The sequence below is a fragment of the Grampus griseus genome, assembly GCF_964374135.1.
Source record: "Grampus griseus genome assembly, chromosome: 3".
Lineage (NCBI taxonomy): Eukaryota > Metazoa > Chordata > Mammalia > Artiodactyla > Delphinidae > Grampus > Grampus griseus.
The window spans coordinates 30871614-30890177 of record NC_139019.1 but is presented as its reverse complement, the minus strand read 5'-3'; positions in this window follow the sequence as shown (position 1 = coordinate 30890177).

The following is an 18564-nucleotide window of genomic DNA, read 5'->3' as shown; positions in this document are numbered from 1 at the left end:
GAGCACTTGCTGTGTGCTGGGCTATAAACACTTTACCTCTATTAGCTCACTTACTCCCCACAAAAACACTGTAGGTCACTATTATGATTGTTATTATTCCCACTTCATAGATGAGGAAACTGAGGCAAGAACCTAACTTGCTCCTAGTCCCACAGCTGACAGAGGTGGGGTTTGAACCCAGGCAGTGCAGTCTAGAAACGCCCTCCCAAGCTTAAACTGTAGTGTGAAGAACACAGATCACATGCTCTGGACATATTTCCAGACTGGAAAGCAGTCCCGCCTCTGTAAGGAGCACATTATAGAGATCATAACAGAGGATATGGGAGCTGACCAAAGGAGTGAACCCATACACAGGTTCCCATCTCCTACAGAGAGTGAAATCCTGACAGGAAATTCTGTAGTCAGATATCCAAGTATAGGCAACTACTGAGTAAGACTTAAGAAAATCTAACTCTTACCACTAACTCTGTGGGCACAGGATGAGTTTAGCAAACCTTTCTGCACCTCAGCAGACAGAGCTCTGGGTTTCCAGTACTGACATCCTGAAAAGTTATGTATGCCAGTGTAGAAGTCCAAAGGTACAAAATTCAGGGAGAAAATTTGTGAACTATATTCCATCAAACGGAGCCTGGCATTTAGGGGGCTTTAAGAGAAATTATTAATCCAAGGACCCAAATCTGAGCATGCTAGTCTGTAGCAAAATTTTACTCCACGGGGCAAAAAGCTTTCCAGGGGAAGCCAGATGTATCCTTAGATAATTCAGAGAAACAGTTCATGTAAACAGGACTGCAAGCTTTGTTGAAAAGGACTCTCACTGCTTGTTCAGCATCAGCATGAGAGCCCTCATCTCGAATTGTTCTCAAATCCTGATTTGTTTGAAAATCAATCCAAATGTCTCCCCACCAGCCCCATTCCCTTCTAGTAAATTTTATTAAGCAATAAATTCACATCAAACACTATTCATTGAGAAACTTCAGATGAAACTAGTCAAATTCACTATACAGTGGACACTCCAAGGAATTCAACATGCCTGCCTCACATTTTTTTCATAGGGAAGGCCACTGAGATCTTCCCCCTGCCCCCCATACAGGGCATGACTCCCGGGAAGGGGTGTTGGCACAGATGGGGAGTGAAGGGCTTGCAGAGCTGAGACTTCTGCATTAAAAAGCCATGTGGCTCCAGCCATGCGCTAAGTATTCCTAGCTCAAGACCTGTGGTTAAGTCCAGACTTCACAGCTGACTCATGAAGGCACCCAGCTGCAAGCTTTCTTGCCAAAGGCCAAAGCAGTAAGTTCAAGGTGCTTCCTGGCTCTAACTCAGCCAGTATGGAAGGACCCCATGTTGACAGTGGTGCAGGAGCGGCTCTGAGCCTTCTCTAAGAGTGCTCTGGAAAGCATTATCCTACCCAAAGGGGGTGAAAATCTCTTTGAAAGCATTTCGCCTAGCCTGCTCAGAGATGAAGACAAAAACCATAACACATGGGAAGGACAAATGTCCCATGCACTGCTGATTGATATTATCTGGGTGTTCTGCTTTCAAAAACCTTTTGCTCATAAAAGAAAACCACGTTCCTATCACTAACTGTCCCCAGAGCAAGTCATCTGCCCTTTCACAGGCTCAAAGGATCTCATCGTAAAATAAAGAGCTGAATTATAAATGATCATCGAGGTGCTATATTGTCTAGTAATGACAGATGTCAAAAGTGGTCAAATACTTACAATTACATATGGTTCAACATAGCATACACACACACACACACACACACACACACACACACACACACACACACACTCCCCGCGCATCCACCCTTACAGACATTTACTCATTCATTTGGTAAAGATATATTGCCTGCCAGATGCCAAGCACTCTTCTGGGCCCTGACGATACAGCAGCAAACGACACAAAGCTCTGCTTACCTGGAGCTTACTTTCCAGGACTGGCCAGAAGCAAAATAATCAAAAACTATGTGTCAGGTAGTGATGACTGCCATGGAGAAAAATAAAAATGGATAGAGACTGTCAGAGTTGGGTAGAATGTTCTGTTTGAAATATGACTAGGAAAGGCCCCTCTGAATAAGATGACATTTGGTGTGGAATCTAAAAAATAAAACAGATCAGTGAATGTAACAAAAAAGGAACAGACTCACAGATAAAGAGAACAAACTAGTGGTTCCCAGTGGGGCGAGGGAAGGGGGGAGGGGCATGATAGCGGTAGGGCAGGAAGAGGTACAAACTATTAGGTATAAAATAAGCTACAAGGATATATTGCACAGCACGGAATATAGCCAATCGTTTATAATAACTATAAATGGAGTAAATCCTTTAAAAATTAGGAATCACTATATTTGACACCTGAAACATATATATATTTTAAAAAGATGCCATTTGGGCAGAGCTCTGAAAGCTATACAGTAGAGGAGTGAGCCATTGTATAGTCACAGCAAGGAGGTTCCAGGTAGAAGCAATACCATGAGCAAAGGCCCTGAGAGGGAACCATCCTGACCTATGCAATAGTCAAAGAACAGCAAAGAAATTAGCATGGCTGAGAAAGAGAGTGACCAAGGCGTAGAGTGGAAGGAGGTGAAGTCAGAAAGGTCATCAAGGTCTGGCAAAGTCTCACTCTGAGTGAGACAGGAACCCACTGGAGAGTTTTGAGCTTTAGAATGGCGTAATCTGATATATGTACTTAAAAGATTGGGCTTCCCTGGTGGCGCAGTGGTTGAGAGTCCACCTGCCGATGCAGGGGACACAGGTTCGTGCCCCTGGTCCGGGAGGATCCCACATGCCGTGGAGCGGCTGGGCCCGTGAGCCATGGCCGCTGAGCCTGCGCGTCCAGAGCCTGTGCTCCGCAGCGGGAGAGGCCACAACAGTGAGAGGCCCACGTACCACCAAAAAAAAAAAAAAAAAAAGATTATCCTCACTGCTGTATGTGACAAATAGACTTAGAAGGACAAAGGTCTCACTCTAAGCAGGGGACCAGTTAGGAGGCCATTGCAGTAATCCAAATGAGGAATGAGGGTGGCTTGGACCAGGTGGCAACAATGGAGCTAGTAAGAACTGGATATATTGTGAAGGCAAAGTCAGTAGGACTTGCTAACTTACAGTATGGGGATTGGGAAAAGAGGACTCAGAAATGACTCCCAGCATTTAGGCTTGAATAAGTGAAATGATGGAGTCTCCCTTTAACTGGCCTGGGAAAGACGAGGGAGGGAATGTACTTGGGCTGGTGGGAGATAGAAATCTGCATGTTCCATCTCAGGCATGAGAAATCTGAGATGCCTTTTAGATATCTTATGAAACTGTGATAGAATGACCACAGACTTCTAGAATCTTCCTTGGAGAATTTAAAACATAATCCCCAATGACAACACCCACATCTTCTACTTGGGAACTGTCCGGAGAATACCTGTGACCAGAGGTTTGCCGGTAAATGTTTAACAACCTGTTCTCCAGGGGAAAAAAAATTCTTCATTTGTAGCAATTTACGGATTTCCACTGTGTAAATACTCCACCCTGGCCAATTTCAAGCTGGTGATGTGAGGTCACTGAATGCAGAGAGGGAAAGGCGGAGCACAGTGGCTCTCCCACACCCATAAGAGCAGCGGGACCCAGCACAGCACAGCAGCAGGGACCCCGTCCCCAGGCCCGCACACTCCTCAGAAGGCAAAGCAGGGACAATCTTAGGTGGGGAGGTAATGGCTTTAGACGGTTACCCTTTAATCACCTTTGCAGGGGGTTCCACAAAACAGGTTGTGAGAAAGCCTGAGGCATTTGTATTATAAACAGCTGCCTTACTGTTGTAACACACTGATCCAAGATCTGACATTAATGATCTCTCAGGTAAAACAAATTTACTCTCAAGTTTCAATGGGGGGTAGAGCAGGACATAGTCCCAGGTCCCATGGATGGTCTCCAAGTCATTTTGAAAGGAAGGAAAACTCCATCCTCTATATTTGTTTCTGGTTTCTGAGCCCAGGATCCCTTTCTGAAATAGTCAGGAAATACTCGGATCATTTTCAAATTGGGGGTGAGAAAAAAATTTGCTCTAGGCTTTAACCAGCTCCTGGAGAGAACTATTTTCTCAGGGCAATGAATGACATTAAATTTGCTTTAGTAAACTGTTGTCCGGTCAGCAAACTAAAGATTCTTTATTTCCATCTCCACTCTAGAACAGGGGTTCTTAATCCTCTCTGCATTTTTCGAATCAGCTGGAAAATTATTTTCGAGTACTCATGCCCGGCAGGGGTAGGTAGGTCGCCCACATGCAGAGATTCAGATCCAACTGGTCAAGTGAGACCTGTGGGCCTTTTTAAAAATGCTCCCCAGGTGATTCTAATGTGTAGCCAGGGCTGAGAACCACTGCAGGTTCAAGTAATGAATGGTTGGTTAGAATCAACCTAATCACTTTGTGGTAGCTGAAAAAGTACTCCCCTACATACAGTAGCCGCTCAGTGAGCCGGATAAGCACAGGGTCGGGAATCAGCGAGCCCAGGGGTCTAGTCCTATTTCTCCCATTTAGCGTATGTCCTTGGAAAGGCTGTTGACCAATGTGGACTCCAGAGGTTAGGACAGATGGTCCTGGCTCTAGGCTCACTCGTCCACCTGACATTCATTTTGGCTCAGATAGGGGCGCTGTATCATAGGTGGTTCACTTTGGCTCCTACCAAGGAAGCCCCCTGCCTGGCGTGAGGGCATGTTTTCAAGTGAATGACAGCCAGGGCTGTTGTTGCTTACAACTACTCCAAGAGCTGGTAAAGCGGCTTGATAAGGTATACCTGAGCAAAACAAGGCTGGACCACGGATTTGCCCAAAAATAAAGCATCTTGTCTGGGATGGAGGGTCAGGCTGATGCAATCCTAACCTTTCCTGACTCTCACACCTGAGTTTAGTTTCCTGGTTTTACAGCCTCACAAGAATGCAGCAGGACTAATGGGAACCCAGCACTCTTCAAAACACTGAAATCTTTTTTTCTCTTTTATTCTTTTGCATTTTATTCTTCTTTTTAAAACACACACTCACTGTATTTTATTTTTACAAGAGATAAATAAACTGACACCAAGCATTGTAAATGGATGGCCACAACAAAAGCAACAATGATTGCAATTACCAAACGCGAAACACACTCCTACTCTGTCATAATATTGACATTCAGTCCAGGAATCCTCCACTGTAACAGCTCCTTTACTTTGCAGTCAAAATTGATTCGTATATTTTTGGCCTCTGAGTCCTTGTGGGATTTTTTTTTTTAATTCAAACAGAAAGTCACAAAAATCATAATCATCCTCATCAGTTCACTCAGTCCCATGTAATTAATTTTTTTTCATCTTGGTCTTTTGTTAGCACTTTTATGAATTCATCAGTTTTCCATTAGAGTTCTGAAAATGCTCATTCATTCAGTTCAGCAGCATAGTCAGTTCCAGAAACCTGTACTTGTCAGAGTCTTTTCCATGAATTCCTTGAAGATGAAACCCTTTTACAGGAATATTTTTGCAAAAGCATCAGAGTACACCCAAAACACTGAAATTTCACATGGTTCCCAACCAAACAAGAAAGCAGTCAGAGTTCAATTAAGAAATTCATGCTAAAATCAAGCAGTGCTTAACTGCTTAATCTTTGGAGCTATTAACAGCAGTGCCCCCTTCCATGAACACTGGCAGTTAAAGGCCATTTGCACTAAACTCATTGTAGTGTAAGTCTATATATTCTCTCTCCTGTCCTGTCTCCCCAATCCAGAACGACCCCATCCCCCTGCCCTGCCCCCATGCACACACTCCCCCACTCACACGGAGACACCAACTTGGGACCCAAAGGGTCAGAGAGAAGACAACAGCAAACATAGCAGAGTGGATGGAGAACGGATGGTAAGGGCTGGCGGTCCAAGGACAAAGGCCCAGAAAATGACTGTTTCCAGGGAGAACGAGGAAAATCTTCTCTAGAGAGCAGAGCCCCAGCCAAGGGCAAGCCCCCAAGGGTGGAGGGCCTGGGGTAGCTCAAGGGACACCGCCACCAGAGGAGTCAGAACTGGCTCAGGACAGGCAACGTCAGCCTCCACTTATCACACTACAGACACTTCCGGCCCATCTCCCGCCTCCTAGTGTGGCTCCGGGGGAGGCTGAGAGGAAGACACGCTCCACTGCCAGGGGCTACAGAGGCTTTTGATTACGGGAAGTCAGTGGAATGGAAGCTTCGTCTTTTAAATCCCTCAAAATAGTTTCCAAAGAAAATGTAGATAGGAAAAGAAGGGGAGCAGAAATGCTCAGGGCTTCAGCTTGGAAGGCCAGATGTGGGAAGCAAATAAATTCAACGCGGTCAACAAGAGAGCAGGGCGAGGCTGCCAAATGAGGCAGGCGAGGGGATTCTGTGGTTTGCTTCTCTCTCTTCTCATCCAAGAACACAAGTCATGACTTTCATGGAAATGGATGGTGGAATGAATCCGTTACACTCACCAGGTCACCCTTTTCCAAATACAATCACCGGTTTAGCAAATCAGGTCTCTTGTCTCTGCTGGTCCCTCTGCCTGATAAGCTCCTTCTTAACCCTCAGGACCCAGCTCAAGTGTCACCTCCTCTGTGAGGCCTCCCTGGACTCCCTCAGGTAGAACCTATGGCTCTTTCTCCTTTGTTCCCAAGGCCTTCCTCCACATTCTCCAAGGACATACTGTCATGCTGTCATCTGGCTATGTTCTGTCTCCCCCAGTAAAGTGGGAGCTCCCAGGGTTAAAAGCTAGACCTTGTTCACTTCCTCATCCCCAGTGCCTAGTAAGTGCCTACTAAGGGAACGGATGGATGGACAGAAAGACACCAGGGGAATTCAGAGAAGCCACTGCTCTAAAAAAGAATCTTCATCCACAGGGGACAGGGGAGCTGTACAATCATGAGGCAGACTTTTCGATAGGCAGCGAGTCATCTTTTCTGGAAGTTTGGAAGGGCTGTCAGCAAGATCTCTGCCAGTCTCCTCTGTGTCTCCCTCTATTTATACCCTGGGGCCAGGAGACAGGAGGAGGCTGTCTGAACTCAAGGACAATGTTCCGCAAGCAATACCTTCTCTGTATTTACTCTTGGCAAAGATCCCCAGACGTTAGGTTTCCTTTAGAAAGAAACTACTGAGAGAGGGAAATTCCAGTTTTTTAATTCTTCTGCTATTTCCAAAGAAATTGATGGAAACTTAAAATATCTGCTTGGTAGTCCTGAAGGCGCCAAAATTCACCCTTAAGCAAAAAGACTTTAGGCATTGCAAAAGTTGCTGATGCAAAAAAACTTTCAGGTTACTGGAAAGGGAACAGCAATAAATAAATAAATAAATAAGAGTAAAACTGAAAGGGTCTTTAAGAGAGCAAGAAATTTAAGGGATGGTGATATAGAGTCACCATCCGATCCAAGTATTTTAACTGTGTAATCAGGCAAAAAAGAAAAGAGTTCAGTAAAATACTTAGGTTTATCCTTAATGAACCTAAAAACAAATACACACATACATGCATATAGTACAGCAACTATTAACCTAACTTGCTAAAATCTCATCTTGATCGCTTTCAGGAAAAGAAGCAAAAGCTACAGGGACTACGAGCACACGTTTAGGTGTCAGACCTGAACTGAATCTCACAGCCCTCCAGCTGCAAGACCTTGAGCAAGTTACTCAAGCCCCCCGAGCCTCAGTTTCTTCAGCTGTAAAATGCGTTGTTGTGAGGCTTCCTGAGCCGCTGCATGTAAAAGGTCTCAGCACAGTGGCAGGACGAATAGAGCGCTCAGGAAGTGGCAAGTGGCAGTGTTAGTAGTAGAGGTTCTCAGAATTGTTAGGACAATCATCACAATAACAAGAAATGAAATGGATGTCAGGACTTTAGGAAGAAAGGAAAAGGTTCTGAACTTTCTTCTATCGCTTCATCTCTTTATCAAATGCATTGGTCTCTCTGTAGAATCCCCAAGAATGATAGAAAGGTCCAATTCCAGTCACAGAATTAACCAGGAAGGATATGAATACATTTGATCAAGTTTTCAATCAAATAGTTGAGACAAAAGGGTTTCTTTTCTAAACGTTCCATTTCCAGGAAAACCCCACATCCTAGGAGCCTAGTTCTCCTAGGTTTGAATTGTCCATTGGTTCCAGAGGCCTGAGAGGCTGCCTAAATACAAATTTCCTTCTAGAAGTCACACCAGAGAGTTTCCACTTGTTATGTCCCCAACAGTTTGGAGCAACTGAATACATACCCCAAGAGGAGGCCTTTTTTGGCATTAAAAGTGAAGCCCCTACCCAATCCCAAGTCCGTGGACATCGTAATAATAGACGCAATTGCTGAAAACAGCACTTTATCACCAGAGGCTTGAAAGACTCAGCAGAACAAAGTTGGCCTCGATTTTATTATAAGTTTTCAAGGGCTAAAGACCAGACATTTAAACACAAGTGTATGGTTTTATGTATGCGTGTGTGTGTGTGTGTGCGTGTGTGTGTGTGTGTGCATATGCAACAAAAGCAGGTTTGAGGATTGTGAGCCATGCCTCACACCTGACTCTTTCTGTCATGTTGACGATGTTCCCAACTAGCACAAGTCAGTTCATCTATGCCAGAAAAGGCGAGAAAAAAGGAAGATCTTAGAGCACCAGTGAAACCCAGCCAACTTACAAGTATCAGCACTATCTTAGTCCACTCGGGCCGCTATAATGGATACCATAGACTAGGTGACTTATAAACAACAGAAATTTATTTCTCACACTCCTGGAGCCTGGGAAGTCCAAAAAAAGGCCCTGGCAGATTCGGTGTCTGGTGAGAACCCACTTCCTGGTTCATAGACAGCCATCTTCTCACTGTGTCCTCACATGAGCTCTCTGGGGTCTCTTTTGTAAGGGCACTAATTCCATTCTTGGGGGCTCCACTCTCATGACCTAATTACCTTCCAAAGGCCCCACCTTCTAGTACCATCACATTGGGGGTCAGGGCTTCAACATACGAATTTCGAGGGAACACATTTAGTCTATAGCAAGCACCAATAATCAAGAAGACGCAAATAAATTCAAATGGCACATTTCTAAAAACTTCATTTTTATCTGACTTTAGAATAAATAATTTGGCATTTGTGTTAGAAATTTTTGTTCTTTTCTTTTGCAATTAATTTTTAGCATTTCGGTTGAGGAGAATGGCAATTACGATATAATTACTTTCCATAAACACAGACCAAGTGGTGACTGCAGAATTACACTTGGTAAGAGGAAGAAGCCATTCTTGGATGAAAAACCTGGATAAAAGAGTGGATAATGATAGATAATTAGGAGTTGGCTTATCATGAATCTCCATATTAGATATGTGAGCAGGTATATCATATATATGTAGCAAATTAACACCAATATTATATATGTGTGTATATACGTGTATATACATTCATGTGTACATATAAACGTGGGGTTGACATGTATATATTTCTGTGTATAAAGGTGTATATATGTGAGCACACATACACATGCAGGCATTGAACAATTCATGTGTGTAAATCGTGTATGTGTGTGTTCTTGTGAAGCTTCATCCTCACAAAAGAATTTGTCTCATGAGCCCTGTCTGTAGGTGACATACAGCCTCATTTTAGGAAACATGTTTTCCATTTATATGGTTAATTATTCCGTGGTTGTTCCCTTCCTCCAGTAAAGTAATGCTGAACCTATATCTTCTTCCCTCCCCCCCTCCAGATCACCTGCCCCCACTGGGAAAAGCCAAGTCCTTCACACTCTTGCAGGACTGTGACTCGCTCCATCTCACCCTGTGGACAGCCCAGGGCAGCCCATCCTTATCCTAGCTGACTATCTCTATCAATCCCAACTCTTTCTCCCAAGGGCCTTTGTCTGCCCTAGGAGAGTACAGATTTTGGTGGGAAGACTCATCCAGGCAGCCTCTATGGGACAAGGGACATCTGGATCCAATAACACCTTGGAATAGAGTATTTCCTGTAGCCAGATTCAAGTTTCATCCCCTATGTTCTCGGTGAAAGTCATGTCTCCCTGTGTTATAGTCTCTTAAGAGGGCATGGATGTAAGCTGTGACTTTTTTATATACACATATTTATTTATTTACTTATTTACTTTTGGCTGCGTTGGGTCTTTGTTGCTGCGTGTAGGCTTTCTCTAGCTGCGGCAAGCGGTGTCTGCTCTTCGTTGTGGTGCGCGGGCTTCTCATTGCGGTGGCTTCTCTTGTTGTGGAGCATGGGCTCTAGGCGCCTGGGCTTCAGTAGTTGTGGCACGCGGGCTCAGTAGCTGTAGCACGCGGGCTCTAGAGCACAGGCTCAGTAGTTGTGGCGCACAGGCTTAGTTGCTCCATGGCACGTGGGATCTTCCTGGACCAGGGCTCGAACCCGTGACCCCTGCATTGGCAGGAGGATTCTGAACCACTGAGCCACCAGGGAAGCCTGTACGCTCTGACTTTTATATAAATATGAACTGCTGCCCTTAAGAACATGTGGGAAATTCTCTATCTGCTGAAGGGCCTGAGTCATTACATGTGCCCACGCTCCTGAGGCCAGATGCACTGTCTGCCATGCCCCGGTTCTCCATCTACCTACATCTATCTACAAGAGCCAACCAGAAGCTAGTTTAGATCCCGCTTGGCTGGCTTGGGCCTGGAAGGAACAGAGGAAGAGCAAGAAAGTTATGCAGTGAATTGTCAGAAGGCGGGAAAGACCCAAGGCCTTGGTCTTAATCATGTTCCATGTGAAGAAGTTCTGGCATGATGCATGCGTGAAACCTGCCAAGCCCTGAGTAATGGGAACAAACGAGAGAGAAAAGGGGGTCGGGGGGGGGAAGCTGAGAGTGACTGGTGGGGAGGGGGAAATCAGGCCGTGTCTAGGTGGTACCAAACATCTGGGTAAACTGTAAAATGTTCAAGCCAATATCGAGTCATTTTGTCTATAGAATAGCAAACACCGAATCTGAAAATGTCTAGGTCATATCATTGTCATTTTGCTTTGTTCTCTTTTTCAGTGTTTGTGCAGATGTTTGAAAGTTCCTTGAGGGCATAACCAAGGCTTATTTATTTTCAGGTATCTCCACCTTCCAGCACTTAGTACATGTCTCGTACCAGGTGGCTACTCTACATATGTTTGAGGAAAGGGAAGAGAGAAGGGGGGAAGGAGGAAGCCATGTACAGACTACCCCCAAATCCTTAATGACAGGAGGCCCACATAACTCATTGCCCAAACTGGGACAATTCTGAGAGTAAAAGTGGTTGCTAACATTGACCCAAGCCATATGGCCTCCCTACTTAATGGCTGGTTACATATGGAAGATGAAGCATTAGGAAGGAACTGCCTTTGTTGTTATTTTCCAAACACTGTAAGTTAGACAAGCTTGCAGTGCAGATGAAATAGCAAGACGCTCAGTGCAGCTGGAGCTGAGAGAGGGAGGGGAGAGTGGGAAAATGAGGCAGGACTCGGACTTCGTTCCAGGTGTGATGAGGTGCCACGGGTGGTAGGCGCCTGGGTGAGTGACAAGTTGTGGTTTATGTTTTAAAAGATCTGTCTGGCTGTAGTACGGAGAATGAATTGTAGGGGGAAGAGAAGCATCAGGCCGTCGTGGCTGTCCAAGTGCAAGGGTGGTGGCTTGTGCTGGGGGGGGTGGGTGCCGAGGAGGTGGAAAGAAAGGGATGGTTTTAGGACAACTGGTCTACATTGAGTTATTGATGCAATGGACGTGGGAAGTGAGTTAAGAGAGGCATCGGGGTGGGGGGGAGGGATAAATCAGGAGCTTGGGATGAACATATACACCCTATTATATATAAGATAGACAACCAACAAGGACCTACTGTAGAGCACAGGGAACTCTCCTCAATATTCTGGGATAACCTCTATGAGAAAAGAATCTAAAAAAGAATGAATTTATGTATATGTATAACTGAATCACTTTGCTGTACACCTGAAACTGACACAACATTGTAAATCAACTCTACTCTAATAAAATTAAAATTAAAAGAGAGAGGCACCAAGGATGATTCCTAGGTTCAGAGGTTGAGACACCAGCTGGGTACACGGTGATGTCCTTTGTCTAGATGGAAGCCAGGGGAGGTCAGTAGTCTTACAAGGACTTCACTGACCTCTGTCTAAAAACTAGCTACCCTGAAACCCTCATCTAGCCCCTGTGTCTCCCACATGTTTGTCTTCCTTGGCTCTTATCACCATCTATACTTGTTTTATATATGGGTTTATTCGGCTAATGACGATCTCCCCTGCCAGACCGCTGGCCCCTTGAGAGCAGGGACTTTGTCTTGTTCACCAATATGCCTAGGATCCAATGCGTGCTCAATAAATATTTGCTGAAAGGAAAACCAAGATAAGTTTTTTTAAATGCTAAACTTGAGTTCTAGTACAAGTTCTGGGACCAGTGAGCTTCAGAACCTTGGTCAAGCCATTGGGCCTTGCTGATTCTTGACTCTCATCATTACAATGACAGTTTGCATGAGGTGCTTGCCAAGGTCCTTTCCACCTCAAACATTCAGGGACCATGATTATGTTCCTTGATGCTCCCAGGTGAGCTAGAATCAGCAAAACCAGAAGATGGTGTCCGAAGTCCTTGAACCGAAGAAATATTGTTGACCTAGAGTTGAGGAGGGAGGTTTTCCCCAGTGCCCAAGCCCTCAGTAAGTGGAGATATATCAACATCATAGGGAAGCAGCACCTTAGGTAGAGCAGGCTGGGCTCGTTCCCTTGGTCCTTAAGGAGGCAGATAGCACATCACCCCCATTACTAGCACTGAGCATGTGCCCAAGGTCCCCATTTCTCCAGGGCTGTAGGTTGGGGTCCTACCACTCTGTGAGTCATCATCAATGTCCCCCTTTCTTTTCTTTCATGTCTGTTCCCATTATTCAAAGTTTGGTGTGTGTTTTACATGCAATAAGCCAGACCATCTGTGTATTAAAAATGACTAAGTCTGCAAAACTACAATGAGGTATCACCTCACACCAGTCAGAATGGCTATCATTAAAAAGTCTACAAATAACAAATGCTGGAGAAGCTGTGGAGAAAAGGGAACCCTCTTACACTGTTGTAACTTGGTATAGCCACTATGGAGAACAGTATGGAGGTTCCTTAAAAAACTAAAAATAGAACTACCATATGATCCAGCAATCCCACTCTTGGGCATATACCCAGACAAAACTATAATTCAAAAAGATACATGCACCCCTCAGGACTTCCCTGGTGGTGCAGTGGTTAAGAATCCACCTGCCAGTGCAGGGGACACGGGTTTGAGCCCTTGTCCAGGAAGATCCCACATGCCGTGGAGCAACTAAGCCCGTGCGCCACAACTGCTGAGCCTGTGCTCTAGAGCCCACGAGCCACAACTACTGAGCCCACGTGCCACAACTAACTGAAGCCCGCGTGCCTAGAGCCGATGCTCTGCACCAAGAGAAGCCACCACAATGAGAAGCCCGTGCACTGCAACGAAGAGTGGCCCCCACTTGCCGCAACTAGAGATAAAGCCCACGTGGAGCAACGAAGACCCACCTCAGTCAAAAATTAATTAATTAATTATTTTAAAAAAGATACATGCACCCCTATGTTCATAGCAGCATCGTTCACAATAACCAAAACACGGAAACAACCTAAATGTCCATCGACGGATGAATGGATAAAGAAGATGTGGTACATATATTCAGTGGAAGACTACTTAGCCACAAAAAAAGAACAAAATAATGCCATCTGCAGCAACAAGGATGTAACTAGAGATAATCATACTAAGTGAAGTAAGTCAGAAAGAGAAAGACAAATACCATATGGTATACTTATATGTGGAATCTAAAATATGGCACAAATGAACCTATCTACAAAACAGAAACAGACTCATAGACATAGAGAACAGACCTGTGGTTGCCAAGGGGGAGGGGGAGGGAGAGGGATGGACTGGGAGTTTGGGGTTGGTAGATGCAAACTATTACCTTTAGAATGGATAAACAACAAGGTCCTATTGTGTAGCACAGTGAACAGTATTCAATATCCTGTGATAAACCATATGGAAAAGAATATTTAAAAAATGTCTATATGTGTATAACTGAGTCACTTTGCTGTACAGCAGAGACTGGCCCAACACTGTAAATCAACTATACTTCAATTTTTTAAAAAATGACTAAGTCTGCTATCCTCTGAAATACAAGGCATGATTTTATTTCCTTGTTTCCTCCTTCCTTTTTCCAGCCCCACGTCCACGAGGGAACTTTGGAATGAGGCCCACGAAAGCTATTGCTCTGCCAGCAGCTCTGTGATCTCTGGGTCTCCCTGATTCCACATTTGGCACTCCCGAACCCACCAGCTTCCCTCTGACCTCTCCTCTCTCTCCTTGCCAACAGAAAGAGAGTGCATGGATAAAAGAAACCGACGGATAACCCAAAACCCCATGTTAGTCATTAGTTAAAACTTCCTGAGCCACTAACAAGAACCAGAACTCATCCCAGGAATATTTCAAAACCTCTGCATTCAGGCTAGGTTGGTGTCGAGTTGCAACACTATCCACTACAGCTCGTGCCAACAGTTAGACCAGGCTCAGAAAAAAGCTCCAGAACACCAGGCCAGAGGCCAGAGACCTGAGCTCAGTTATCACAGCCAGATGTACCGCAGGTGGCCCCTCTCCACCTGCTTCTCCAAACCATGGATCCCAAGCCCCAGCCCACGTTCAACCACAAGGACTCTTCTTCTGCTCCACCTTCCTGACTGTAAATGGACCTTTGACCACCAGTCTCTGGCAACTCTCTGCCTGGGCCCCGTGTCTGACATGGGCCCTCACCTCCTCTGTATGAACATCGACACTAGTGCCCTTCAGAATCAAAGGAGCCGAATCTTCACGGGTTTACCAGCTCTCCTCTTTGCATTTTTCTCTACCTTCCCAATCTGCAGCTTATAACCTGTTTCGGGTCCTCTCTTGACCTTTCTCAGGCTAGTCTGAGTCTCTTCTTAGGCTAGAGCCTCCTCTTATGGAACTCCCGTTCCAAGGTTCCTTTGGGAGCTCTGTGAGCAGGCACACTGGTGACTGTTTTCTCTGCCACAGTCTCTTGCTTATCCTGCTGCTTCTAAATCTTTTGTCATAGAGAGACATGGCCAGGCCCTCCAAATTCTCTTTACTCAGGCCTCACCCAATTTGAAGAAAAATTAACACACCTGGTAGCAACTGCTGGCTGCACAGACATGCCTTCCAGGTCTGGTCTGAACCACCATCATGTCCTGGCAGCAAATGCAACGGGGTCTGGTTATGTCTACCTGTAATAACAGATAACTGCCCTTGTCCTTCTACAGTTATTCTCTAAACTGTGATTCTGTAGAAGTAGAAATCTGATCATATCACACCTGTGCTCAAAATCCTGCAATTTTCCTCCCATTAATCTCAGGGTAAAAGCCGAAGGCTTCACAACGGTCTAGAAGTCCCTTCAAAACTGGAGGTGTACCCAATTGTTTCTCAAAGATACCAGGCATGCTCCTGCCTCAGGGCCTTTGCACTGGCTGTTCCTCTGCCTGAAATAGCTTTCTCTGGATAGCATGGCTCACTCACTCCTTCTACTACTTCAAATCTTTTCTCAAATGGCATAGGCAGCCCACCTCATTTACAATTTCAACCTCCACCTAGCCATCCTATTCCCCCTTACCCTGCTTTTATTCTCCTAAATTACAGTCTATTATACCATGTAATTCTCTTACCTAGTATGTAATTCTTTATTTCTGTCTCCTCCACTAGAATTTAAGCTCCCAGAGGGCAGGAATTTTTGTCTGTCTTGTTCAGTGATGAATCCTCTGTGTCTCGAACAGTGCCTGACACATAATATTACTGAATGGATTAATTAATCCATTAATTAATAAGAAACTCATCAGTAGTTAAGAGTCCCAACTCTGGTCTTACTGCCAGGTTTGAATCTCGGATTTTCTACTTCTAATAGCTATGTGACTTCAAGCGAGCTTCTTAACTATTTTATACCTCAGTTTATCCGTATGCAAAACTGAAAAAAAAATAATTGCCAAGTACTTCACAGAACTGTCAATGGGAAAATTCATGAAGTACGCTTAGCACGGTGCCTGGAATACAGAAAGAACTCTGTGGAAGGTATTTCTTATCTTCAGTGCTGGTGAGTGAATTAGACTTTTGGAAATATTCAAAAAGCCACCTGGACTGAAGCCTGGTAAATAAAGTAATAGTGTCTCTGCTCAAGCAAGATGGGAAGATAAGGCAATATGAGCAGTTCTCTTCTGTGGTTAATACGCCAGCTCTAGAAAACAATTCTGGGAAAGGAAAAAAAAAAAAAAAGCAACGCATGTTTTCAGCAGTGGTGCTCCCAGTGTGGCCGCTTGGAAGGACAACACCCACTTGGCTGCATCAGTTCTGACGTATTTGCTAGTCCCACAGAGTCCCAGTAATAGAGATAGAAACAGTAGAAATGGAGGCCCTAGAGGTCCTCTGCTGTACCTCCTGCTTCACCCACTCACTTTATGTTGCTTTTCTGCCCAGGAGGGCCAACTGTTCTCTGAGTATGTGGGTCAAGAACCTCTGGGGAGAGAGTGCCCAAGAGGCTTTACGGAGAGGATGGCACAGAAAGTGATACCCTGAACCAGACCAAGCAGTAACCTGAGTGTTGGGAAGGTCTAGAAACCCAATCTGGGGAAGAGTGATCAGAGATGGGACAGCTCATTTGAAGAATAGTCTTTCAGGGGCCCTGAGAAAGGGAAGCAGGGGCAGACTCACCCCCAAATGGCTGATCACCACCCACCCCATTACAGCTCTGTGGCCTTCCTTCTCCTCTCCTCAACTCTGGTACCTCAGTGGGGAGGGGGGAGGATATAGTGGAGGGCCAGAGAGACACATTCAACCCTGCCACCTGAGAAGACGTAAAGTCTCGGGCTCTTCCATTCCAGCCGTGCCCTCTGTCCCTCTCCAGGGCTAAGCATATGCTTCAAATTGCATTCGAGACTCAAGGAGGACCTTGGAGACTTACAGAGGAAGAAGCTGAGGCCCAGAGAGAAGAGTATGGGGTTGGCCGACCCAACTGGTGGCCCATCTATATCCCTTCAGCCCATCCCCAAGGTCACCTGCGGACAGCCTCTTAGCCGGCAATGGCTTCCCACATGTCCCTGCCCGAGCGTGGCCTCTGGCCTCAGAAACGCGCTCAGCCGGCAGGCAGAACAGGCCACATGTGCCAGGAGGTTAATACTGTTAATACTTAGAAGTGACCCTCCACCTACCAAGGGAATGATTTCAAGGTGTGCCACACAGTTTCTTAGAGGGACATTTTCTCATCCAGTTCAGGCCCCAAATGTTAAAATAATCAGGGAAAATACTTTCATATTCAAAGAAGAAGTGCTAAGCTGGAGGTTCTAAGCATTTTTGTTCCCTTGGACTCCTTTGGCAATCTGGCGGAGACTGTGGGCTTCTCCTCAGGATAATTATTTTTAATGCACAAAATAAAATATATAGGATTATAAAGGACACTAAATATGTTAAAAACAATTATCAAAATATTTTTAAATAATTTGGGGATATCATAATATGCAGATGTCTTCATTTTTGCACAACAAATAATAAGACTGAAAGGACAGTCTCATAATTAACATAATTTGAAAGTAGCAATGAGCATAAATAATAGTTTCTGCACCACCTGCAATGTGACATGAAAATATGTGTGATTCCCGTTGTTGACAAAGTCACAGCCACTGCTAATACTACTGTGGTGTTGCCTAAATTCATAATTGAAGGAAATGGTAACATTCAGTTAGAAGTTAAAAAATAAAGATGTAATTATTTCCCATCAAAGTTAAAACGTTTCCATCCAATTTCACAGACCCCCTGAATTCTCTACATGGACCCTATGGGGTCTTTGAACAACAGACAGGTTAGGAACCCTGTGCAGGAATATCTATGTGACTTGCTAACTGGTGACTCAAAACTGATTCAATGTCCCTTGAACTTCCATTCCCTTTCTTTCTGAATAATTCAGTCCTACGGCCATTCGTTGGGGCAGAGCAAGGTTCTGCAGCAGAGACGGAGGAAGCCACAATGGCCCACAGTAGGGTATCAGCGTTGAAACAGAGTGAAGAGGGTGGCCCCATCTGGGAGGTGATGACAGCAGACATGGGAGATATACAAGGGCACTGATCAAATCAATAAATGAATTACTAATGAAAGCAAGGTTTCTCATTGTTAGACAAGACAGTTACAAATACAGAGAGGGGGAAAGCTAGAATGAACCCTGGGGTTGGATTCCAACTGGAGACATCTGTGTGAATTTACGGTTTTCAACAGATAGAGAAATATGTATATATAGACTCTAGCTCTGGCCATAGAGAGGGCCTGGGAGCAAAAATACCCCAATAACAATGAGCACACCTAGCCCTCAGACCTTGGCTTCCAAATACAATTTTCTACTAAAAGAGACCAGGGCTCCTTGGAGAAATGGCTGATTCCAGGACTGGGGGGCAGAAAGTACAAACGAGCCTAGAGCATCTTACTGTGCCAGAAAGCACCCAAACAATGACAGGGGAGCTTCCGAGAAGATGGCGGAAGAGTAAGACGCGGAGATCACCTTCCTCCCCACAGATACACCAGAAATACATCTACACGTGGAACAA